Source organism: Corvus moneduloides, chromosome 3, assembly GCF_009650955.1.
Source record: "Corvus moneduloides isolate bCorMon1 chromosome 3, bCorMon1.pri, whole genome shotgun sequence".
Lineage (NCBI taxonomy): Eukaryota > Metazoa > Chordata > Aves > Passeriformes > Corvidae > Corvus > Corvus moneduloides.
Genome location: NC_045478.1, coordinates 68,189,328 through 68,216,930, shown reverse-complemented (window position 1 = coordinate 68,216,930; position 27,603 = coordinate 68,189,328). Strand labels below are relative to the sequence as shown.

At 36.0% G+C, this 27,603-nt stretch overlaps 1 long non-coding RNA gene across 1 annotated transcript; it reads right to left on the bottom strand.

The window, feature by feature from the left end:
* Positions 1-1,686: 1,686 nt before the first annotated feature.
* Positions 1,687-15,822, bottom strand: LOC116440852. Its single transcript, XR_004238783.1, has 3 exons — positions 15,687-15,822; positions 9,503-9,623; positions 1,687-8,840 (listed from the first exon to the last, which is right to left on the bottom strand). It is a non-coding gene; the product is annotated as an uncharacterized LOC116440852 (long non-coding RNA).
* Between the last annotated feature and the right edge of the window lie 11,781 nt (positions 15,823-27,603).

Here is a 27,603-nt window from a genome sequence, read left to right as displayed (position 1 = left end):
GAGGTGAGTTGAGAGGAAAAAGCATAATAAAATCACGGAGAAGGTGCGTAAGAAATCATTATGCACTTTGTAACACAGGAACTCCGAGAGCAAAACAAAGGAAGCACTCTTTCACACAATGCATAGTTAAGTTGTTGGATTCATCGCCTCAAGATACTGAGGCCAAAAATACGATTGTTTTCAAAATGAAATTTAAGATTCATATTGCCAGTAAACATAATGACCCAAATACGCCTTCTGTCTCAGAAGGTCCCTTACTAGATTGCCAAAATCCTTTCTAGAGAAAGGATCACTCTGTTTGTCTTTTTTATACTCTAAGCAACTGCTGTTGGCTGTTGCCAGCATTGCTTTTGGCACCAGTGTAGCCACTCTGCTCATGAATTCTCTCATTGCTAATTGAAGTTTAATACCTTTTGAGTTTTGAAACTTTTAATCAAGGATTTGAAAACTGCAGTTCACAGAGGCCAAGGTTTCATATACTTAATGGTAAAGTTTGAAGGATTCTGCTTATCAGAATAGGTATTAAAAGACACCTGTGACAAATCTAGTCCCTTGAAGCTATTGCAAAGTAAAGACATGAGCCCCTGTTTTAAAATGTTTATTTATTCATTAAAGCATATTTTAAATATCTGTGTATAGACTTGAAAATATTTCCATTCAATGTTTATTAATAGTTAGGGCTTGTTGTAGCCATGTCAGATAAATAGTATTGTTTCACTACGTACTTATGAGGGTCTTCAAATGATTAAGCTACTGAATTCTGCTAGGATTTTTTTGTGTCCCACAATTTCAAAAAGTTTTCAGGCTCAGATGGGTTTGTGTAATGATCCCCATTTGAGCTGGGGATCTGCAGAGAACAGGAACTCTCATGAGACTGCTGGTATTTCCTGTTTCTCATCAGAGCAGAAATAGAGTAGCAGAGGAAGAGCTCTTCTCTTAGCACTGTATTTGAGCTTCTGCCTGAATCTAGGAAGTGCCACAGTGCATAAAACTGAGAGAAAACAAACAAGCAAATTTAGTGTAACCTTTTTAAACCCTAGAAAACATTCCTATTTGGCTTTTGTTTGGACAGCAGTGGTTCACCCCTCCCTAGTCTTTTGTTCAAAATTAAGAACTGGCGTGCCTGAAATTTATGTTTCTGAAGTTAACTACATGCTTTCTGTACATATGTTGGCTATGAAGCTCTGACAGAAGTATTTTATGTTGTAAAGACAGAGGTATTGTAGAGTGGTACTCATCAAGCTGAACATAGTGTAAAATTTCCTTGTATGACTAAGAATATTTGTCTAAAGATATCACCTAATAAGATATGCATTAAATTAAAATAGGGCGTAATTTATTTTCTTAATAGCTATCTAGCCATGTTTTCATAAAATGTGCAGTTATGGATAAAAATTGATATATATGTAGATTTTAAACCCAGAAGGTCAAACATCAATTTCAGGCAGTTCGAGAGTAGACAAGTTTGAACAAGCACAGAAGGTTTCTATTGACATAAAGGATTATAGCATCACAGAATGACTAAATTACATTTGAGTCCTTCCAGAACATACCCATTTTACATTGCAATGGTTTTTAAAATTCACATTAAAATAATTGTAAAATTTTTTGGCTTTTTATAATTGTTTATTTTAATTATATATTTATAATAAAATGCATTAAAGTATAACTTATTCTAGACAAAATAATGCTGAGGAGTAGGTTGTTTTGTCTTTTTATATTTCAAATGTATTCCAGCTGCATCAGGCTTCAGTTGTTATTTTCACCTTGCCGACCACGTGATTTTGCTGTGGTGAATATGTGCGTAAGTGAGGTTTTTCTTGTGGATTTCCTGCAGATACTGGGGAGTTACAGATTGTGCAAAGGTAGCAAGACAGTTTATTATTCCGGATGTCAAGAGATGCAGAAGGTTTCTAAATTTTTTTTTTAAATATTCTTCGTTTGGTATATTAGAGGAAAACCTACTGTGAAAGCCCAAAATACAGTACCTAATTATCCTATCTGCGGTGTGTTGCTATGCTTTAAAGCCATTTCCTGTGAATAAATCACTAACAGAAGCAAATTTGTATTGCTACTGCTGAGACATTTTAGAAACTCTACTCAAGATATTTTCTTAAAGACAACATAGATCACATATATGTAGTCAGATTCTTCATTTTCTTTTTTCACTAGTTTTACGAGATTGGAAAAAAACATTTTCCTCCTACAATTAGTACTGGAAAGACTTTTAAACTGGGGAGAAACATATTGTTCTTAATCAAAATTCAGATAGCAAAAGTTTGCTATACTGTGCAGTTACTTTTGTTTGCCTCAGTGATAGAACTTCCTTGGCTTGAAGAAGGTAGTCCAATACAGTAATTACAGGAAATGACTAGTGAACTTGGAGAAGATGAAGGTTCTTCACCATCTGGAGGTGGGCCCTCCCATGCTTTAAGCAGCTTCTCTGGTGAATACAGAATCTGCACTGGCCAAAGTTAGATCCATCTGTTACTTAATTGTTTTTCAGCCCATTTCTCTTCGTGAATTCAGAACACTGAACTAGCATCATGTGTCCCTCTTCAGTGTTTCTGGCAATGGAGTGCACCAAAACAAAATTCAAAACCTGGAATACTTTAAGGATGTGATTGCCTAAAATCAACAGGCTGCTGCCTGAAACTAGCAAAGTGGTAGGAATGCTAAAAAAGGAACTGCTGAGAGTAGACAGCTTTCTGAATGTTTCCCCTTTCTGGAGCCCAGGCATAATCTGCTCTGGGCTTTCAGAAGGATCTCCTTATTCTATGGAGGTGCAATTCTCAGAGCACAACTCTAAACTCTTGCTTTAAAAAACACCTGGGCAGGACTTGGCTATTTTTTAAGATCTGGCCAGAAGCACAGCTGGTGATGCCTGTCTTTTGTAGTATAGGTTACTGCTTAGAGCATTTGTATAGGAAGAACAATATAGGAACTTTGGTTAGTGATTTGCTCTGCTTAAAGGCTTTTATATGAATTACTTTCACCACCTGTAATAAAATTCAATTCAGAGACTAAAGAAAAGTAAAGGAGGATATTTTTCATTGCATTTATTGAAAGTGTGCAGGAAAAATTTCAAGAAACATTGAGTCAGGAAGAAAATCTATGAAGAATCAGCAATATTTTGTAGTTTGCTACTTGTGTTTCTCTAAGAGCAAAAACTCATGGTCTCTAGGGTCTGTTCTGAGTATCACTCTTGTGTTTCACATAGAAAAATTATTTAGCAAAATACAGCAGTGGTCTCACATGGTAGTTAGCATGGTCCTGAATAGAAGGCAATATGTAAGTCTACTGACCTTTAGGGTATAATGTGGAGAGAGTGTACAGACAGAAGCTCCTCTGCAGGTCCTCTCTCTGAGCAGAATGCGACTTTGCTAACACATTTGTAGAGACCCCAGTGCTCCAGGAGAGTTTCATGAATGGTTTGAGAATACCAATCAGACTGGCCACCTCACATATTTTAGCAGAAATATGTCTTCTGGATGCTGAAATTGATCTAGGCATCAAATTATCCAGTTCATTGTCACTTGGAAAATTCTCATCATCCTTAGAAGAATGCAGAGGACTCTAAGGGAAAGAATGAAGAGCGGAGGGTGTCTGGGAATCAGATTTAAATGCATAATCACCATTTAAATCCTAGGTGTATGCTAAGAACCTAAATTGTCTGTTGTATCTGCCCCACAAAGCCATTTTTACTTGCTGTTTTGCATTCTTTTTTCTTCAGTCCATTCTGCTACATCTCTGTTCCTTCCATTTATAATGGGTTACTGCAAGGACTTAGGAATATCCTTAGATCTGCACACATGTGCACACACGTTAAGTCACTGTATGTTCCTGCAGAAATTCTTTGCACTAGATTGTATGGATTTTACTTCATCAGTTCAAATTTATTAGATAGAATACATGTGCTGTAGTTTAAACTGCTTTATCAACATATCATGAATGTACTGCTGGACAGTACTTTCATTCTTAGTGATTTCAAGATGGCGTCATTTGTTGCGATACTACAGGAATGTGAGGCTTTTGGAAGGGAAATTCCCAGCTGGTTGGAGCCATATGAAGTCGTAACCAGATATCTAATCAAACTAATGTTTAGGCTCCTCTATAAGTTTTCTCCTGTGAATCCAGATGTTCAAAACCAGATAGTATGTTGCTGCTTACCTGGTAACCCTTTGGAGGTTATTAGCTCTAAACTCAGCCGTGCTGCCTTTGGTGTCTTCTTTAAAGGGCACAATATAACCTCTCATCAAAGTGTCTCAGAAAGAAGATGCAACAGGTAGGTAATATGCAAGGACTACATGTATTAATCACTGCATGATTCATGATTTCTTTTTACTAAACTCTTAGATTGCTGCTCCTTTATTTGAAGTTTGTCAAATGAAAAATTTCATTCAATGAAAATGAAACTTGCAAATATCAGCCTTCACAGAAAATTCTCTTTGCCCTCCATTAAGCATGATTCTTATTGTTCCTAATTACTCTCAAGACATCACTACATGAAATTTTCAGCAGGGTTAAAGATTTCATATCTGGCAACTATCCAGCAACACAAAGGACTTTTAACATTTATGAATTACAAAAATTTTTAATTAAAACCCTCCCCCAAAACAACAACCATTCCATCTCCCAATAATTTTTAAACGCCTCTAAGAGTTACACAGACATGAGCCTTGGAAGAGATTTTTAGTCAGTGCAGAATGTAGCAGGAAGTTAGGTAGTTTGTTTGTTTTGCAGTGTCAGCAGAACACTGCTTACTCAGTACAGTCCAAAAAAGGGGTCTGCTTTTTAAATGGAAGTACAGTTCCCCGTGCTCCATGTTCCCACCAGTCCCATGGTGAATGTTTGTAAATCAGTGATTTCCTGTAGTGGGAGAGAAATGGGAATCCTTTGTCGTGAAAAAATACACCATAACCTATGGGAAAATTAAAACTTCCTAGTTTGTTTTATCCTTTCTGATCATGTTTTCTGTTCCTGGCTAGCACTGTGAGTGAAAATAGGTGAAAAAAAACCCCAAACAAAACAAAACAACTTTTCCTGTTGCTTGAGATTTGTAAAACACTGTCCATGTTAAATTCAAGGTGAACATTTTTGCAAGATCTCACTTCGCCCTAGTCTTCTTACCACAGAAAAAAAATTCTAGTCTAGAGACAGTGTGTATTTGACCATTATATACACTGGGATATGTGTATAGATAGCTTTTTCCTTCATTTCTAGTGTTTCTTGACATGGGTTTTATGAGAAAAAAAATCTCACCATGATCCCCTGAAATGATCCCTCCCTGTTCTTCCATCTGAATGCTGGGCTGGCACTGCTGTCTAGACTGCTTCAGCTATGCCTAAAATCTATGTGGTGTGCAAGGGTTTTCTTTCTGGATTCTGACAGCTCTTCACCCCTCTGTGTACCCATCCAGAGAGAGGCACCGGCCTTCATGGGAGATAGTGCCAGGTAGGTACTAAGCTTAGGACATGGGCAGAGTGAAGTCAGGTGAGATTCCAGGAGTTAAATACTGGATTGTTGAAGGCAGAACGAAGGAGAGATGAGATGATGAGATGAGATGAGATGAGATGAGATGAGATGAGATGAGATGAGATGAGATGAGATGAGACGAGGGAATGTTCCAAGTGGAGGTAGTGGTGTTTGTGCATTTATGTGTACATGTAGAGAGAGGAAAAGGGAAAAAGACCAAAGCAGATAGAGAAGCAAGAATATCAAGCAGGTAAAAAGCACAAGATAAGTGATATTTTTAGTACTCTTAGAAGAGTTTTCTCCCAGATCATCAGTTTTCAGCATAAGCAAAATCTTGGTAATATCAGCAAGCTGTACCCACACCCAGCTTATCCACCTCTGGAGACTGGATTGAATAGAAGGATTTCCTGGAATGAAATGTGGAGAAATGTTGACCAAAACATTAATAAATGAGTGCCATGTAGTTATCAAACATACATCAGTTGTCAAAGTCATCATGAGCCCAGTAAACCAATTAAAATGGTTAGTGTACATTTTCATTCTTTTTATGGTAAGAGAGGAGACAGTAATACAATAAAAGGAAGATGTGCCAGAGTAAGGTCTAGAGTTCAAGCAAAATACTTGAGTGTAGTCTGTTAGCTTCAGCTTATCTGCAGTAGTCCTAAAGATATTTTAAAATCAACAAATCCGCCCTCAATGTGATAAAAAAACAAGAGAGAGAAACAGGAGAGGTCTCATGGAGCAGAGATATGGGAGATCTGGTTTTCGTTCCTCTCTCTCCCATTAGCTTTTGGTGGACAATAATGATGAAGTGAAAAGGTTTTCCCACATTCCCACTTTTCCTGCTTATTTCTTGTCACATCTACTTGGCATCTTGTCTACAGTTCATGCTGATATAAATCACATCCACAGTGCTGTTACAGTGGTCAGCAAGCGTGTGCTGCACTGACCCTGCTCAGCTGCCAGGATGGGTGCAACCCCACAAGCAGCCTTGCTTTAGGCTGCCCAGGGGTTCTGCTTACCCCTCACAACAGGGGCCTCATAGGAGGGACCCTACAAGTATGTGGCATCTCTGTGAAATCCAGAGAGACAGCGGGGCACGGCATGGCACAGCACACCTGCCCCGTCCACACCTAGAATTGCGAACAAAGGTCCTCATGAAGGGATGGCATAAACCTGATTTCCCTGCTTTGAATGTAATCCCTGAAATAACACCAAGTTTTCTCAGCTGTTCATGCTAAAAAAATGTGCAAGGCAGGCCTGTAAATGATCATGGACCCAGACCTTTACTTGTGGCGCAGTGTAGATGTAACCATATGGACTAGCAGAACAGGGGTAAGTATGTACAATGACTTTCTCTCTACTAAATAATAATATGCTGCATAATAATATTTCCTTCCACACACATATTTCTAGTATTTTCTTTTAAGGGAGTAATGCAATGAACTGTGTTTTTTACATTGTAATATTGCTTTTTAGATATTTATTTAAAAATAATTTTAAACTTCTAACTTTCCAGGAAAGAGTTACTTCATTATTACAGAGATACTAGCTGTTACTGCACATCTTGGCCTGTTTCCACGAAAATAGGAAAATAACTTTACCAGATGCTGAGGAGTCTTTTGCACAGTGGGAGCAAGTCTATCTGAAATAATGAAACAACATGAAGAATGATGCCGTCAAAAAGCGTTTCCTTAGGAAAACACTGAGAGCCTTCCTTAGGATTCAAAATGTAAATGCACATTTTTCCACTTTAGTGCTATGAAAGGAATCCTCTGTTCCAACAAGGTGACCATAACGTTCAAAGGTAGAGCTATCAAGTAGTTAAATATGAACTAAACTATTTTTGCTACTGCTGACTATGAAGTGGAAGGTTGCACCTTCTTTCTCTGCTTTCTTCTCTTTATGTCCTCAGTTTTTCAGAGCAAAATTAGCTTCCTATAATTTCTTTCTGGAAGAGGTCAAACGGCAACAACAGTACCACTGTTGATGCTGAAAGATTTTCAAAATATGTAAAAAGGAATATTGGATTCATAGGATCAGTTGTATTTTATAACCCCATTTAAATCAATTAATATAATAGTTACTTAATATGACAATATTTGACACACTTTGTGCAATTTCTAGTTTATTCTGGATATGTAATTTCTGATAATAAATTTAAATAAAAAGTGGTACATTGGGCCTTTTAAATACTGCCTCTGCAAAGGAGATTTTTGTTTTTTAATCTCCTCCTACCACCATTTTGAAACAGCTTTTGTTCCCACATTTCCTTGCTCTCATACCAAAACTCAGTCTGGATTTTAATGCTTATGTCAAAAAATCTTTCATATTGGTCTGTAAGATGATGTTTAAAAAATCAAGAACCGATTCACAGAATTCCACAGAATTTTGTGACAGTCTGAATGGAATCATAGAAGTGAATGTCAAAATCTTATTTTGAAAGTTTGAAGGACTGCTAACAGAAGGAGTAATAGTGAGCAAAGCACTGTAGGTTTCCTGCAGTGGAATAACTCGGAAAAAAGAGAAGCAGAAATCATGCTGAATTTACATTGCATGTGTTCGTGACTTCTCTAGGTTACCTGAGGTGGTATCTGAACATCTCTTCTAAAGTTGCCAGTCTCTAGGCAGAGTGACATTACTATTCTGAGACTGTCCCAAGCATATGTGTGAGTGGTATGTTAGTATGTTGAGCCCAGCCTCTTGAGATAATTGGAGACAGCTTGGAAAAAAAACTGTCAGTGGAAAAGGAAGTTATTCTAAAACACATATTAAGTGCCACTGCTATTTAATACACACATAATTAGAAATACTATAAATAGACACGTTAGTCTTCTGGTTGCTTCAGCTGTAGCAGAAATGTTTAAAGTGAATGATTGTGTAAGTCCCTTCTTGCCATATGATGAAGGAGAAGGTTGGACATGACCTATCCATTAGCATGCTGACATTTGCATCACGAGGTTAGAGTAATGTGAGATAGATTATAACTTACGTAATGAACTTTTGAAAACCTGTTTAGAAGTGGTTCCAAGAGGTTGGCTTTTTTATTATGGAGAATCTGAGGCTGGGCCCATTGGGGAATTTGAGCAGAGATCCAGAATATGTTCCCAAATCCTCTTGCAGAAAAGAACCTCAGGAAAAGGGCAGGAAGATGAGAGTGGGATATCTTTGGAAGATTAATTACTGAATGTGGAAAAAGAGTCTTGAGGAGTAACAGTTCTTCCCTCCTTTGAAAAGTATTTCCCATAACCACCAAGACTAATCATGAGCTATGGTTCCTCTGTGTTCCATCAGCTGAAGTCTTGGAGATTTAGTTGTAGGCTGCATTATTAGAAAATAGATTACTTTGATTGTTTGACAGATTCCTAATAAAAATAGAATAAAAAATATAATCAGTAAAATTTTGGAGACAGCATGAAACAGAACCCCCTTCTGTTTCACTGTAAAAGTTTCGTGAGGTTTTTCTTTTTCTATCTTGTATTAACCCATTTTCCTTTCAATTTTTTAATCCATGGTTTATACTATGCATTACAGAATGTATTGCTAAATTACTTTTAACTGTCTCAGTGTAGTGATATATACAAAGTCATAAATACATTAGCGTCTTCAAACCTATTTGTTAAAAACTATTTGTTAAACCAAGTTGTTCACAATGTAGTTGTTAAAATACACTACATTGTTTCCTTTCTTTTAATGATCAATAGTTAAATATAGCTCAGTTACAACATCAAACATCTGAATAATAAACTGAGATCTAAATTAGTAAACTTAATTATACAAAAACAGGGAAACATCTGTCTCCCATTGTATAAAGCATACTTGCTTTGGAAAAAAGAGACATCAAATCCTAAAGTTGTAGTTTGGGATACAGTGTGTTATTTTTTCACAGGATAGATCAGTTAATAAAAACAATATGCGTATTTTTCTGAGTCAGACTCTTTTTTTTTGCTTTCAATTAGATTTGATTTTCAAAGCAATTTTAAATCTGAAAATACTTACTCTGTAATTATACTTAGGGTTTATTTACCTTTGAATTGCAAGATTTCCTGCAATGACAAAACCAGTATTCTTGCAAAACATTTTTGGTTTTGAGCAACAGGTCCAAACTTTTTCAGAACCTATAGGTCTCAGGTTAAATAATACCACACCTGGAAAATAGTATGAAATAATTAAAGGGATGTATTAATAGGGAAAGAAGGTAAAGAAAATCGACATGAACAGGTACCAAGTCCATTTTTTTTCTCCCTCTCATTCCCTAACTGATAAAAATTTGGATCTTGAACTGTTCTCACATGCTTTTAAATTCTTTAAAATCCTACTGTGCTTGTCCTTGAAAATCACCTTTTTCTTGAGCTTTTCTGAAAACTTCACAAACTTCTGAGTATTGAATGGTCAAATTGATGTCTTAAGGCAAGATTAAACTCATCTTTAAAATAGGATTTACCTTATTCACTTTTTAATAGGATTTAAACTCTAATTAGCATGGAGTAAAAAAGGTGTAGAGCAAAGTAATGTCTCTGTAATGATAACTCAAATTCTAGGGCAAGGACTAGTACTCAGTCTTACATCTCCAAAACATGGGTTTCTAACCACCCAGGTAAATGTCACACTTTTGGTTTCAAAAGGACTCTCAAGTATTCTGAAGGCTGAAGTCAGTCACATGAAAAAATCCACCAGTTGTGTGCCACTAAAGTTATTTCCAAAAAAAACCCCACCTTAAATTTGCGGAATCAGAATTTGAACTTAAAGGTGAAGGAGTCCTGAGAAGAAAAGCTCTGTTTAATTGTTACGTATTTTCTTTACATATAATGAGCATGTAATTGTTCAAGAAATGAAGCTTTGTGGAAAGTTTGAAAGGTTAATAACTGAGTTTCAGCATTTCAAAAGAAGTCAAGGAAAGAGAAAAGAACAGAATCTTAATCTCTGAAACAATAAACCTTTGTGTTACCCAGGAAGTCTCAATGTTTTCTTGCTAATTGCTTTTAACATCTATACCCATGCTAATATAAAACCAAGCTAAACATAATCTCTTTCCTAAAAGTACTTGAAGTTATGCATTATAAAATAACTTTTTATGTGGAAAGAAATAACAAGTACAGGGGGTTTTAGATGTGGGGTTTCTCCTAAACACTCATCAGAGTAACATTTAAGCAGCAAACCAGTATTTTAATGAGTCATCTCTCTGGAAATGTGTAAGTAAGTTTGGCCTTGCTTTTTTGGTTTGTTATTCTCTTTAAATGGTTTTACAAATAAATGTCTTGATTGTATTTAGTAACCTCAGCTTTTTGTAATTAATAGTCTTTGTTAGGAATAATAACATGTCTGATCTTTGTATGTTAATTTGTTAATACAGACCTAGTTTTAACCCAGAATTTCATTTTTAGTATCTCTAACAAAAGAGATCACATCTGTGATACATGTTCGTATCTAGAGAACATTGGGCTCTGTACATCGGGAGTGAAAAAGAAAGTGCCTTGTTATTTAAATGTTTACATTAGCTGGAGTGCACAGCAGCATGTCTCAACACTATGAGGGTGTGATGGAAGGAAGATCTGATATGTATTAACTATAGGAGCCGTGTCTCACTCTTCCCTATATTATATTGGTTTCCATAAATATGATAAAAAGTCAGTGTCACATGAGCACTGTGTGGGTTGGTACCCAGAGATGAAATGGACTTTATTATGTACATCTATGATGTTATTTTCAACTAAGAAGTCACCTCGGGCTTTCTCTGCTTTTCAAATAACCCAGCTGCAAGTAGTAATCAATAATTTTGTGCATAGCTTTTATTGTTGTTTTTTGTAGCCTCTTCATAAGGAAGAAGTTGCCATCCATTGTTTTAGGCATAGGCTTTTCCCCATCTTCCCATGATCCTCCATTTTATTGGAATAAGATTTATATTTCATCTGAAGATGAAGCAGAAATTTTATTGATATGTGATGTATGATGTGTGATGGTTGGCTTGCAGAAAATGTATTTTGTTTCATTAATGACAGCTGCATATAAGGACAGCATATAACTTCATCCCCTCCATAGTATAAAACAGTTTACCATAACTTAAGGATAGGTTCACTTAACAATCATGCTTTCAGTTTAAAGGCAAAGTTTTCTTGCCCCTGTTCTCATTAACTTCTATCATTTTTGGTATATCAGTATTTCAAATACTTCTGCCCAAAAAAGTTTAAACAGCTTCTCTCAACTTCAGAGAACATCCTTTCCCCTAGTAGAAGTTAGTAATTATATAAATGGATGTACTTACATGTACTCTTTTTTAACAGAAGGGCTTTCTAAATTCACTGTCTTCACATTAGCAATTTACTTATCACTGTCATCTTCAGGTTTATCTAACTGAGGTTTAATCTATTCAGTTTTAGGAATAGCTGCAAAACTTTTTTCTGAATTTGTAGTGTGGGATTCAGAGATTCTTTTGCTAATGAAGAGCTTTTTGCTTTGCAAATTAAGGGCAAATAATCTTGGGGACATAGGCTTCAAATAGATTATTCTAAAGATGAATGTGACTTTGACTTTTGTTAGCAGCTGAATTTCATCCACGCTGAATATTAAGAATAGCAGTAAAACAATTTAATTCTGAGGGCTTGTCAGATTTAGGAGTGTATCTCTACAGTACAGTGGAGCACAGCATGGAGACACTTCTACTTTCTCACAAATGCCTGGATTCTGGAACACAGTTTACCACTACCAGATTGTTTCAGGACCTTAGCTCTGCCTGACTCTAGGTTATGTGGATGATTCAGATCACGTTTTCACTGGCCTTGAAAGGGCTCATTGAAAGGGTAGAGATACACTTTTAATCCTTTTGCAATTGCTGTGTCACTGAGCAAACCTAACGTAAGGTACAGATTCTGTCCTGTCCCTTTTAACCTTGAAGGCATCTGACATATCTCTTGAGGTTGCCTGGGACGTTGACCAAAACAATTAAATTCCCTTGCACTGAACAATCGTATTTAAACACTGAACTGTATGGCTGTGGTTACTGGCTGATAGGATGATAGCAAAGACTACTTTAAATAGTAGTTTAAATGAAAAAAAAAAGTGGTAAGAGTGCCTGAGAAACTTTAAGCATTTACAGTCATTATCAGTCTTCATAATTAGATACCCGATGCACTAGAGCAATAGTTTTTAGGTTACACAATATTTCCTTCTAAAATACAGATTCCATTTATATTCCATGTGGTTGTCACTTCTACAGTTTATGATACTGACATTTTTTATACTTTTGATGGGGAAATACGCATCATCTGAAAAAAATCCTGAAGGTCAGCCAAGCAATTAATCTGGTATTATCAGTAAATCTTCCTTTGCTTTATATCACAGTGTATTGACCATCAAATGCCCTCCCTGCTGGAGGAAAAATTGCTGAGTATTGTGTGATATCATCCCTGTGAGGCAGCAGGAAAAAAGGCAGGGTTAGTAGAAACATGCACGTGGCCAGGGGATTGTAACAAACCCTAACAGGTGCTGGGCTCTTACCAGTGGAATAATCTGGCCAGCAGCTGATGTGCTCCTATTTTAAGGTCACTCAGTGCTATTGACTTTTCAATGGAGTCCTCTTGGTGCAGTGTTTCTCAGGGAAGCTGGTTGAACTGTTTTATAGGCTAACAAGGGACTGAAGGGGATTATCATTTACAGGTGACTAAGGGAAATATGGTTGATCAGACCACATCTCAGAGTCTCAGTTAGTTAGAGAAGGTCCTGAGATCTTTCCAACAACTGTTTGCATATTTGGTCTGTGAATGCTTTCTTTCTTATATTGTAGAAAAGAAAAAAAATGTATTTTTCTAAGACATAATTATGCTGATGTGAAAATTCCTCCTTTGGGATTTACTTCTCCTTCTATGCTAGGATCTGCTTGTTTCTCTTAGAACTGGAAAGAAAATATAGAAGCCTAAAACACAGTAAAGCATCTTGCCTTACCTATTGCCTCTCTGTGTCAGCTTGCTTTTCTGATCTACAGATAAGGTGAAGTTGTGGAAATACTTTAGTCTATAGAATAATTTAAGTGATTTTTCATATTGCATATGATTGCAGAAGAAATAAAGTATCAGTAAGTTCTTAGCATACAATAATTGACTTTGACAGTCATCCAGAGGTATAAGTACTACTTTGATGTATGCTTTATTTCTATATCTGTTTTTCCAACAAGCCAGTAGCTACTACACAAGCCTGGATAATTTTTTAGCAGGCTTTTTGAGATATTTATTTGATAGTTCAGTTTGTAGCTAAGAAACAGACAACCCATAACATCATTGATTGAAACAAAGTGACTAAAATATTTTCCTCTTTGGCCTATGAAATGACAATTCTTTCAACTTAAATGATATATCTTTAGGGTATATTATGTTCAGAATAATATTTTCTTGTAAATCTCTGGTATATACTTTGCCGCACACTGGCAAAAACTCTGGAGAAAACTCTGGAGTGGTTGATAATATCAGTTACTCTTTTTCGAGTACCATATCAGAGTCTCTGTAGGGGCACTGCCAGTATTGTATCAAATAGCTGCCACTATTGAGACAGTAGGACAAAATTACATCTTCCTGTCTTCCATGGGCAATGGACACAGGGATCCCAATTCTACATCACACCTCTGAAAGCTAACACCAGAATAATACACATTTTTGAATGAGGATACTCACTGGTATCTCACACAAAAACTACTAAATCTGCTGCTGTGTTTGAGCTTTCTTCGGAGATAATGCAGAAGACCTTTTATTGCTTTTTGAATTTGATGATCTTAGAGGTCTTTTCCAACCATAATGATTATAATACTGTCTTTGTAAGGTGCTACATGCATAGCTTTATACTGAGGAATAGATTGTTAGAGCAAGCAAAATAAGAATAAAAACATATAAATGTGAGACTTGTTTTTAAAAATCTACACTTTTTTGTAATGTGAATTTTTTTAGACTTTCTGTTCTGATACTTGATGGTAATAGGAGGTGCATAACGCTAGGTTTTTGTGTCATTTTGTTTTCAGTATCTCCCTTAGCCTTTCTCACTTTTCTAACTAACTCATTAATCTTACTGGACATCTCAAACTTAAGCAATTCAGTGTGAGAAGGTGCAGTGAAAACTGTCCACTCTACTGCAAATTGCTAGGAGTGCTGTGCGCCTTTAATATATTGAGGCAATAATTTTTGTTAAAAACTTGTATAAAGTTGTATGTAATGAGTGAATTACTAATTTGAGATGACTTTGTTGCTCTAGTATCAGTCATTCCTACCACTTTCATTTCATATGCACCATAGACTTAAAAAAGGCTGCATCTTTCAGTTTAGCAAGAGTCTGACAGGAAAAGCCAATTATTTATCTTCTTTAGCTCACTGTCTTGCATAATCTTGATTTTGTGAGATGTGTTTATCTATATTATATCTGCATCTTAGTTAAAAGGACCACAAAGCTCTGGTGAAAGAAAGGTGAATCTGTGTTTTATCAGTATCATGGGATATTAATCCATGTTTCCTCCACCTTTAGAGGCTCATCCCCTCCTTTTCCAATTGCAAAAACTTTCAGACTCTTTACATTTTTAACTCATCCTTCAAAAGCAGCTGTTTCATTCAAAATGCTGTTCTCTAACTTGTGTTTGTCTTTTGAGGGGCTCATAGGGAATACTTGAAGGGTGTGTGAAGGAGTGAAGGGCCAGGATTTCTAAATAATTCTCTATATCACAATCTTCAAAATGGAAAATTTCCATGTCTTAGGAGTCCCCTAGCCTTTCATAATTCCCTACATTTAACAACCCCATTAGTGTGATCCTTCTTTAAACTATAAGTCTCCCTGTATTTAGTCTTCCATTAAGCCTACTTCCTTGCATGTTTGCTGCTGAAACATCCTTTTCCCCTTTTTCTTAGGGCATTTTTTAGTACAGCATCTCATGATTGTTTCCCTGGATCATTTATTATCTAGAAACTAAAGCAGGCAAATTAATTTAAACAACAATACTGCTTGATGCTACTCTTCTCTACAGAGAGACTCCCACACAGAGTATTGCCTGTTTCCAAATCTATTTCAGACCTATTTCTGGGTTCTTCTCTGAGAGAATAAACAAATCTGCTGCTTTCAGCTCTATCGCCATCTGAAGGGAAATCCTGTGTGTGCCAGTACTGCGAAGCAGGTTGTTGTAACACATTAGGATTAGTGAGTGCCAGGAAGAGCTAGAGGTAGCACAAGAAACATGAAAGACTGACCTTCCCCTCTGGAGCGGAAAACTCTGATGTTCTTTGCAAGGCCAGCTGGACACCATCTGATCATTTATAGGAGATGCAATCCCATAACTGCATGGCCCTCTGACAGTCAGGAAATAGCTGGGGATTTTGGAGGGTTTTGGCAGAGGGCTCAGTCTCACTGAATCGTGATTGTTCTGATCAGGCATCACAGTCTTTGCTAACACCACATATCACACTCCAAACATGGTGCTGGTTACCAGTCATAGCTCAGTAGCACAGTAGTGCAGTACTGACAAGTCCATATGAATGGCTATCTCTCCTCCTCTTTGTTTCTTGCTTATCTTTATTCAATATCCAAGACACGTGCATCACATTCCAGGGTCGTGTCACACTATGCATCCCCACTTGGATAGCTACAGTAATATCATGATGGGTATCATTACATCAGATATCACTGTAGGATACAGTAAGGGCCCAAATCAGTCAGCACCATCAAATTATGCAAAAAAAGTCAAGCTGCTCTTTTTGGGAACTAGCTCAAATTCAGTACTTATCACCAGGAGTTATAAAGCCTCATGGAAGGTGTTTGGTTTATGCTCAGGAGATATCTGGTTGTGTCTAGCTTGACACAACCAATGTCAGGACAGTCATTAGCTTGCCTGCCAGAATAGGCTTTGACCTTCATCTGGGTTCTTTTCTCTGAGTTATTACCACTGCCAGTAGAATAAGGTGTATTTATAAGGCAGAATGCATACACAACCGTCATTTTTTCAGAACCATTTGAAAGTACTTTGACCAGGCAATGTTTCATCATAAACACTAATTAGTTATGATTACATCTCTTTGCAGGAATGGATCAATTCTGATTCCATTTTGATTAAAAAGAACTGAGTCAAAGCCAGACAAAATTACCTCGCACCTGAATAACCAATTTATTTGTGTTCAATGGTGACTTGATCTGTGGCAAGATAGCAAATAGAAAATGGTCTGCCTTCTCTCAGATGTTGTCAGCTGAAATCAGGTAATGTTTGTGTTTATTGAAATATTTCATTGGTTTTTGCTATAATGTGGACTGCAGCAGTATTTTATACTTTGTCTAGTTTTCACAAGTGTGGACAGTGCTCTGAAGTGAAATTTTAATTGGGTTTGTAGATTGGTTGAGAAGTCCACCCCTGGTTTGCTGAAAGATTTGTAAAAAAATTGTAGCAAATTTTCACTGTCTTTGTCGCTAAATAAATGCATATATGTAACAGTTGATCTACTTGGACATCTCAGTTATAATTTGGGGGCATTTTATGAGTCCTTGCATTCAGACTACAGGCTTCTACATCAGAGATGATTTTGTTTGCTATGCTCTGGGTGTTCAGTCTTCTTGCTTTTGGCTTTATCTCATTTTTGTAATTCCAGCATTCTTGTGACCCCTGTGCAATACCTTCACTATTTTCTGATCACCTGAACAGGGACTATGCAGATGTCCATTTTTTTCAGTATATTATTGCTTTTCAGTTCTTCACAGTTCTTTTTTAAATATGGGGTCATAACTAACTTTGCTGATACTTCAAAATGAGTTGAGAATCCTGTTAATCTGTCAGATTTTCATACTCAAAGAGTGACTTTGCTTGAAATGCAGCTGTGCACATTAGTGATTTGCTTAAACTGTATTTGTGTAAGATCAGAGTGCCTCAGAGTTCTGTGTGCGGCTCTCAGTAATCTCAGTAGTCATAAATCACTAATGATCTCTTTTTCCTCGAGCATAATAGTTAAGCACTTAACATATGCAAACAACATTGCATATTAGCTTTTTATATCTGAAAGGCTTTGGGAGTTTAAAAATTCTGATAGTATTTTCATTAATTAGTACCTGTAGATCTGTCCCTACACTGAAATGCCTTCGTCTTTTTCTTGCTGCTTTCTCTGAGGGGGAGCTGCAAGTTTCAGAACTTGCTTTGAAAAAACAGACTGCTTTTTTTTTTGAAAGCTGAGATTCATTTCCTTATCTCTTAATGACACAAATGAGGTCTGTGTGCTCATATACCAGAAAGTGAAAGATATACCTGAAAATCCCTTTAAAATGTGTCTTACTGTCAGAAACAAGTAGCCACATTGTTTGACTCTAACATCACTAAATTAGTAGGCACAGATAATAACAGTAATAGTGCTATTCTTCCACTGCAGATTTCTAGAATCCTTTTCTGTCTGCTGAAATGAGAAAAGGAATGATTTTCTCATCCACTTCTATTTTCCATGATATTGGAAAATACTATGTTTAACATATCTGTAATATTCTTCACTTGTAGGCATGTAATAGACGTATCTCTTTAGTGCTTTTGCCTACACTGTTTGGGCTTTGCCTTGTTTCACAGGATGACAAGTAATCTTGGAGGTTTGTTGCTCTAGACAGGAAGCATTATTTTCATATGCTTATCTACTACAATTATATTCATTTACTCCTATTACATTCATTGTATTCATGAGCTACTACTCCTATTATATGTATATTCCAGAAGTTCATTAACTGAGAAAATAGTATTGAAGGCAAATGGTCTTCTGGGTCAGTCAATTTATTCAGCTTGAGATACAGGATATTTGGGGATTGGGTTCTTCAGAAACATCCTGGCAAATTTTAGCTATTTTGCTGCAACTGTGTCAGGCTGTATTGTTCTCCTGAATAATTTTTGGTTTGTTTGCATATCTATTACAGTAATCATTTCTCTCAGATTTAATCTTAGATTTCTACATTTCCTTTCTTTTTTTTCTGGAGATATTGACTATTGTAGTTTTTGCACAATTTTAATATTCTTCATACTTGTGATTAATGTTGCTCCTATGGTCTTCTTAAATTTGATTTGCCATTACTATACATAGATATGTCATCATGTTAGAATGTCCTCTTTTGGGGAGATTTCTGCCACAATACTGTAACTGGAATACAGATCACAAGAGGTTTAGTATGGCTTCAGGACACTGAAGGGAAGTTGCCTTTTAGAACCTTACCCAGGTTGATTTTGAGACATGTTTGCTTTTAAATATTGTCAATGAAGCCAGAAAAAATATATACATATTTAAGTATCAAATGCTTTATATAAAACTGATAATCTGAATTTCTATGTCATATCATACCACAGCAATTTGAAAACATTATTGGTAGGTCTAATTGATAGAGGTATTTATCGTTTGTTACCAAAATATAGATAAGTGCTACGAGAGTAGTCTAGATGTGTAGCTGCTGGGTTACCAAGAAGTTACTGCAGCTTCTGATTCTAGCTAGCCTTTTAGTTGATAGTTTAAACATGAACTTGTGGAGTATATACTGGTACATCAGGAACTAAGCTTGTTTCAAGTGGTTGAAGTAGCATAACCAAGGGACAATGTTCAGAAACTAAATCTAAATCTAAATCTAAACTAAACTATCTAAAATCACAAAATAGCTATTCAGTAGTAATTTTGGTATTTCATTATTGTCCATAGTGTATTCCAAGAGAAAAAATGCTACCATAAATACAAAAAACCACTCCTCTAGATACCGACAATTTCTATATGGCAGCATTTAATACCAGTTATAAGGATTTTGTCTGTTTGGAATGTCAGTAGAGTTCGTATGCATATATAGACTTTCTGTAGGAGCCAGTGATACTTATTTTGGGTCTGAGTTTAGCAAACCTTACCCTGTATAACACCTAAGGATATGCTGTCTTGAAGAGGAAAACATTTTAACAAGTGTTTTAGTGGTTTATTTATTTAAGAATAGTTTTTGGGAGAATCAGTCTTCAAAAGACGTGCATGTTGTCCCACAAACAAGAAGTGGTTAAACTGGTTAGAGAAAATAAACAAAAAAGGAACTACAAAATTCTTTCCCAGGCTCAAAGGCTTTTTAACTTTTGCAAAGACAGCAAGGGGAGTATTTTTACCTGCTTCCAATGCAAGAATGGAAGGGTTTACATCTATGTAGCTGGGCAGCTCTGTTAACAGCATTACTATGCAAAAGGCATTTGTTTACTTTGCTGATGTTGAGCTCCATTCTTCTGTATTTGTTTTCTTTTTCTTTCCTAGGGTGATAGGGTTGAAGCAACAGGATGAGAGATCTCAAGCATGCTGCTAAATATTGTAGTCTGACAAAACTATATGGCTTCCTTTATCAAGACAGCTGTGTTTTTACATAAATAATCTTAATTTGGCCTGCTCAAGGATTACGCCTTGTACTCCAGCACACTACCTTGAAAGGTCACCTTGACTTCCCCAAGGAGTTTACTTCAAGGCATTCAGGATGCCAGTCCAGAAAGCCTCACAGACTGAGGTATGTTCTTATTTCCTACTTAAAAGAATGGTACTGGAATGAAAAAACCTTCCAAAAGAGCAAAGAAAGTTATTTGCCCCTCACAGAATCATTTTGAAATAGACTGCTGAATGGGCTGCTTAATTTTGACAGGCACATCTGGTATGGATCACAGGGAATAGTTTAACTTTCTTAAATTCTTAAATTAGGCTTAAATAGATTTTTATCTCTGTTAACTGGCTTCCCATTGATGTCTTCAGTATTGTTCATAGAAGCAAGATAAGGCTGGGACAATGAGTAATTCACAGTAGTTATATATGCAAAACTGCAATTTGCAGCAATTAAATAAATTGGTCTTTTATTTTAATAACCATTTATTATAGATAATTTGGCCAATGCTCAGAAAAACTCATTCTTAGGAATGTCAAAGATACTGCCCTGTTTATTAAAAATCAATTGCATGAAAACCATTATTTTATACTTTCATACCAAGCTGTATATTCACCGCACAATACAAAACGGAGAGATTTGTGAGAGGAATGGGTCTACTACTCTCTATGGAAATATTACATAATTTTATTTGTACTTCTGTGCTAGTCAATACCCCCAGATGACATTTCATGTCATGAAAATTTTGAAGATGTTTTCCTAGGTCTAAATGCTGAACAAATAATTAAATATGCTCCTGTGTCCTCTAACTACAGACTTCCATATCCTGTCAGTTGTTAAGACACCCAAAAATCATATGCTTTAGCGGTAGAATCCACAGCTGATCATGAGATCAGTAGTATTGAGGCTTGGACCTTTATCTGATTTGGAATCTGTCTGAGGCTGAGGCTTTAACTTCACAGTCAAGAGTGCTGAAACACATGAAAGTTAGACATATTTTTAATTAAGTGAACATATGCAGAATGAAGAGGCTCACAGTAACCCATTCAAGCTTTCTCACTTTCAAGATGAGATTGAATATGGGTGCAGTGAATTAAACAAACACAAGCCATGTCCCACTTCTGTTATTTTCAGTTGTTTGGCTTTTGTATGCTGCCCAAAACAGTATTTGGACACTAAAGCAGTAGTTTTGAAACCTTCTAGCCTGTTTTTTTTGTTGTTGTTTTCTATGTGCATACCAACTACAAAAGACAGCCCAAGTTTTTGCATTCAGATACATACTTATTATTTGGAACAAATTGCTAGTACACTTGATGACATTCTTATTTTTCAGTGTTATTGTTTCATGTTTCCTTAAATATGATGTTTGTGTGGCAAGAAGCAGAAGGCAAGATGTTTTGCAACATAACTTGTAAAGTTTTCAGTATCTTATCCCTTTTTTGTGTACAACCAAGCACAGAAAAAAATGCCCAGAAAGAATTTTATGAAGTCATGGTTAAAATAACAGGCACAAAATGGTGAAATTAAGATGTTCACAGCAACTAGTATACTGTAATATTTCCAAAATTTTATGCAGAGTCAGATATACCAGGTTAGACATAGGGGTTTTTAGAAAGCTCCTAAACACTGATTTGTTTAGTGCACCATACCTTATGTCACCTGACGAACCTCTGGAAACCTCCTACTTGGGTAAGGTTTAGTTTGCCTGGATCATACAGGGCTTTGTCTGTGACTCTGTTGCTCAGAGTTTTACAGTCTGCACTCAGGAACCCCTGAAAGGAAGCTTTGCTGATCTTAGCTGATGAGTATTGTGTAGAATCAGATACATGATCACAAAACAAAACAAAAAAGATTATGCAATACAAACCTATACCTAAAAGCAGAAGTAATGTAGCATATCCACTCTTACATGCTTTATTATTTTTTCTTATCAGTAAATATTTAAAAACACCAGGCAGGGATTTCTTTCTGTAGCAACCAAAGACTGCCTGAAATGAAACATAGGAGTTGGACTTCAATGATCCTTGTAGATCCCCTCCAACTCAGAATATTCTATGATTCTGTGATTTCCAGAGACCCCTCTCATCCAATGAGATGACACGTTATTGCAACAAATGTTGATTTCTGAACAAGAGGGAGTAATTTGTGTCTCAACAGAAGCTTGTGAAGAAACCTAAATAATTTAGTAAATATTAATATACACACTGGAATGTGCACAGTGAGCAATCTAACCTTTTTGATTTTTCAAAATACTGTCCCAAATTTGTTAGGAGCATAATTATTGTTGCAATATTTGTCATGAAGTCTCCCATCATTTTTCAAAAACTTGCAGCTAGGTGAAATGAAAAAAGTGTTCTCTTGAGTATTCAAAGATACACCTGTATGCAAAGTATAATTTTTCAGTGTGCTGCCACAGGGATTTTATTCTGAAAATCAAAATAATTACTTTATATGTAACTTGCTGCTTGTCTACAAGAAAAGAAAAAGATGAACCATTTGTTCTCAAACCTGCAAGTATTTCTATTTGTCCTACAAGGAGAAATCATGTTGGCATAATCTCAATTCAAGAACTGAAATTTTCGGAGTGATCTTCACAATGACTGACAGAATGAATTTTAAATGAAAATACTTTATCTGTCTTAGTTATGTCTGTCAGTAGTACTTCAGCTAGAGCTATGTTCCATGGTTCAGCTCAATGTTTATCTTCAGGACCCTCTACCACACACTGTCCACTACCTCCATTATGCCCTAAGTATTCTGTAAACTTCTGCAACATGTTGGATGGCCGCTTTTAAAATTAGCATAAAAATCATCAATGTAGAGTAATAACAAAACATTTTGTTCCAAAAATATTGAGTCTATTATTCATCCTTTTTGATGCCTTCTTCCTGTTGAATAACTTAATCAGGAGAAAGAGTTACTACCTCACGGAAAAGTAAGAATTATTTTTATGCACATATACAGACTAAATAAATTTATGAGTGTAAATTATGTTAATTTTTAGCCAATTAAAAAATGATTTTACCAGGAAAGATACTGAACTGTGAATGAGGAGACAATAGCTAATTATATCACTCAAGAGGTTTTGGCTTTTTACTAGTATATATACATGATTGTATGATGTTTCTATAACAGACAAACAAGATGCAATTCCAGAATGCTTAATTTTGCTGTGAGTTGTTGGTAACATAGAGTAATTAATTAAGTTGGAAACCTTTTTGACATAGTGTCACTTAAATCACAAAATCATAATATTAAATATTTTCACCAAAGAGAAGAAATAGAGATCTGCTATAACAGTTCAGCATTATGAACTAACTCATGGAAAATCAAATCTTCATTATAGTGAAAAATAAATGACAGTTAAGTGACCTGAAGTCTATTTTTCAATCTCTCAATGTTACATGTACTTGTATTAGAATATAAAGGAATATAAATTGTTTGTAATCAACTGTTGGAGTATCTTGCCAATGGAAACAGAAGGGATTCTCACATAAACAAAGAAATTGTAAGTCCTATTCTATCTGCTCTGTAGAGAAAATATAACCATATCCGAACAATTTTTCTCTATATTTCACATGTTCCTTAGGAAGACTGGGCTGTGAAACCATAGGCCATTTAAAGTCTTGTGTATCCCTTCCTTACTAGTATTAGTCCCTGCAAGACTTAACATCGATCTTCCTCAGTTCATCAATGACCAAATGATCTGTAAAACTTTCACTTTTTGTTAAGTATGGGTAGGCTGTAAATTTGGGCACTTAACTTCACATTTGAAACAGAACTAACTTACAGCAGTTTTCTGAAGCATTTTAACTGAAAAACTGAAGAGCTTCTTAATGTTCTGTTTCTGTAAAGCACATCTGCCTCACACGTTAAAATGTTGACAGTAAATGACTGGTGAAGTTTCAATCTAGGTTTCATGGGAAAACTTCTGCTTCTTCAGATGTGACTGAATCTTGAAGTACTAGAAATTAAGAACTCAGCTCAATGCAGAATTCCTGAGAGTTGGCTAGTATACCTTTTAATTTAGATACTTGCAGCAGAGATATTTGAAGTGCTCTTAATGTTCTATTATCATATTAGATGTAGATAAAATATCTTAGATATAGTCGTTATCATCTGATAAGGAATTTGATGGAATATACTTGAATTGTTTTTTTCTATGACTACATCAAGAAAATTCTTTAATCTCGACTTGCCAGAATCTGATCCAGTCAGTATCACAGATTTTACATATGTAAACTCTTAACTCTACCTGCTGGTTTCCATCATTACCTCCCTAAAATTTCTTCTAAGTAATACTGCAGGAGACCTAATAATGGTATGCAATCAGATCTAACACCTTTCTTCAAGTGCATTATTCCAAGGTGTGAGTCCACATTACAAAAAACCATCAAATCATAAAGAAAGACACACATGGCAAAACCAAAATCATAGGACCTTTGAATTGTTATATTGTTGGGCAGTATTACAATCTTTTACCCATTCTTTGCAAATAGTCACAGAGTTAGTGTCACACACTGTTTAGACATTTCTTTGGCAACTAGCTGTATTTACGCAGTGAAAAGGGAAATTGAAATATGAATAGTTAATTAGTGTCTCATTATTCACTTCTCTAGTACTGGACAGCTTGAAATATTTCAGATATTTATCTGAGATTTATAAGGAGATAAACTATAATTCACATGGAATTAATAGCTACTGCTTGTCAGCACCTCAGGGCAGGTCATTGTTAATATGTTAACCTTGTTAATATGTTACCTCAGAATATGTGTAAACCATAGTTTCTGAGTGCTTCATACAATGATAGAACTGAATGTCAGATATAACTACTTGACTCCGTAGCGGTCCTGATATGACTTAGTTTTTCCCAGATGCCAAGGAATTAATTGACACTAATCGCTGATCTGTTTTTGTTAAGGGCTGGCAGTACTGTGTGGTATATTTCAGCAACATGAAGATGCAAAAATAGCTGTAATATGGCTAAATAGAGGCTGCCTATTTCCCAGTACTTTCACTTCAACTCTTACATGGTCAGTAAGTTGATTCAAGGTGTTTTTTTAAATTATGGGAAAAAAATGCTCTAAAACTCATTTTTGTATTCTGCTGTTGTTTGCATTATACAGATGAGTCTCTGCTGTTATGTCTGTGGAAAATTAGTTTTCAGCAATTAAAAGGTGCATGCAAAGAGGTAGGATTGTGGTACAGCATGGCTGATTTTGATGTTCTGAGAGCACCTTTCAGACCAAAAAAATTATCATAAAATCAATGCTGTCACTAAGCTACATAATACAGAAGTGTAAATCGGTGGTCTGGAAATAGAGCAGAAATCATGCAGAGGCACAAAGTAATCACATTCTTCCTAGAAGACACATGGCGAGATCCAGTTAGCTTAAATCACATACAGACTTTGGCTAACAGGATTGCTTCCAGTGATGCTGAAAAACACCTTCTTACCTGACTGTAGAGAAAATGAAATGCTTCATTTACAAAGAATGCTTCAATATAAACCCAAAATATATCTATCCACACTGGGGGGGAATGGACTGCCACTTGTTTCTCAATCTACGAAAGGCTAAGAGACCAGCTACTTAGAGGCAAAACAGATTATATATGACTTCACCAATAGTCATGAAGGCTGAAACCAAGGCAGAACACATCACAAAGAAGTGTAAAGGAGACAATACGAATGTCAAAAATGTTTACAGAACCTGAAGTAGAAAAATCAGTCAAGTTTTAAAACAGAATTTCATCAGGATCTGTATAGAGTGCTCAGACTTCCAACCACCCTGACAGAGGACTGGATAAGGTAGGTGCTCATTCAGGACTTTTCTCTCATTTGTAGGATGCAGTGCAAAGCCTTGGGAATTTAAAAAAAAACAAAACTAAGAACATATAATAGAAAATTAATGCATGAATAAATAGATTAGGTACCTAAACCAGGTGTACCAGTGTCCATCAATATAAAGAGGAGGAAATTTAGAGTACAAAATGTTTTCCAATTCCTAATTAATGCAATATGCAACTATTTTTGCCTTCTGTGCTCTCATGATCAGATGTCATTTTCAACAACATAGAATTAAGTCTCAATAAAGGAATCCCCAGATGAGACTACTTAGCCTGTGATGAACTGGTCTAATAATTTCTTCTGTCCTAAATATAAAAGTGTTGTATCTTTAGGTATGGTACATCCCATTTTGTTGGACTCATGGTTTCTTTCTTTATGCCTTTAAATCTAGATATTTAATGTATATGTATTAGCATTATGTATATTTATTATTGTTATTTCAGTTGTATCCAGTAAATACACAAATGGCAGTGGGCACAAATTGAAGCACAAGAAATTCCATTTACTCATAAGAAAAAACCTTTTTACACTGAGGGTGATCAAACACTGAAAGAAGTTACCCAGAGAGACTGTTCGAAGCCCATCAGGGCATGCCTCTGAGCAACCTGGTCTAGTTGTCCTGGCCTTGAGTAGGGGGCTTTTACTTTATGATCTCTAGAGATGTTTTCTATGTTTAGTTGATACTAAAATTAATATTATGGGAGATTTTTATTTATATTTATAGATCTGTACAGAATTAATTGGAAAATCATGATAATGCAATTTCATGTTAGACTCCAAAAGTACACTATATTGCAGTACTCACAACAGGTCATTCTGAATTTGAAGGCTTTGCAGAATTATTCCTTAGTGAGGCCCAGCTGGGCTTGGTGTTTTGTACCCAGATGAGAAACATCTCCCCTGTATTGTTGTAGCAAGAAAGCGAAATCAAATCTCAAATTTAATTAGAGAGTGTTGCACAATGAAAATGTGGTATGGACCTGCACCAAAAAATGCCATAGAACAAAGGAGACAGGAAGCATGTAGTCTAGAGCAAGTATGGTCTTGGCACTGTGGGTATCTGGATATTGTGAGCAAGTGTGAGCAAGTGGAAATCAAAATAGATTTCCAGACTAATTAGTCCCATTTCCACCATTTGTACCTGAGGTCGACATTTCTAATCTTTAAGAATGCTCCGTTTTGGGTAGGACAGCAGAGTGCATGTGCAATCCTGATGGGCCGTCAGTCGGAAGTGACTGCAGTGTCTGAGCGCCTGTCAGTTCCTGTCATGCACTTCCACCACAGCTCTTGGCTGTCTGTTCATGGCTGTTGAAGAGTCAAACATTTCCTGCTAGGCAGCCGGATGGAAAGGAAGTTCCATCTGCTTCCTGGTGCTGGAGGTGGCATGGAGAGCCAATAAAAGCAAATATATAAAGTGAGACAGGATTTGGTGACCTCTCAGAGTAAAGCTTTGTGTCATCTTGCTGGAAAGCAATCGTTGTTCCTGTGTATAATTAATTGCATGACCAAAACCATATCCACAGTCCCAAAACAAAGAGGATTAGAGGGTTTAAATGTTTAGATATTCCTGATTCTTGTTTCCGTTTTCTTTCATAAATGTATCTTATGATCCGTTACTGGACTTGGATCAGTCAAGGTTTTATCACTCATATATCACCTCAGAAAAAAAAAAAGGGTTTTACTGATTGTTTAAGGTAATTTAATGCTTCTGAATAGTGCCAGACAATTTGATAGCCTTAAAGCCTTCCTCTTCTGGAATGATTATCCTCTGAATTATATTATATGCAGTGCCTTCAGATACTGCTTGAAACCCATTCCCTGCATCTTAAATCTGTCTCTTTTTCTTTATTTTCTGACCAGCCTTGGACCCTATATTGACTGGTGTAAATCACCATAATAATGCATCTTGACTTACATACTTTTAAAGA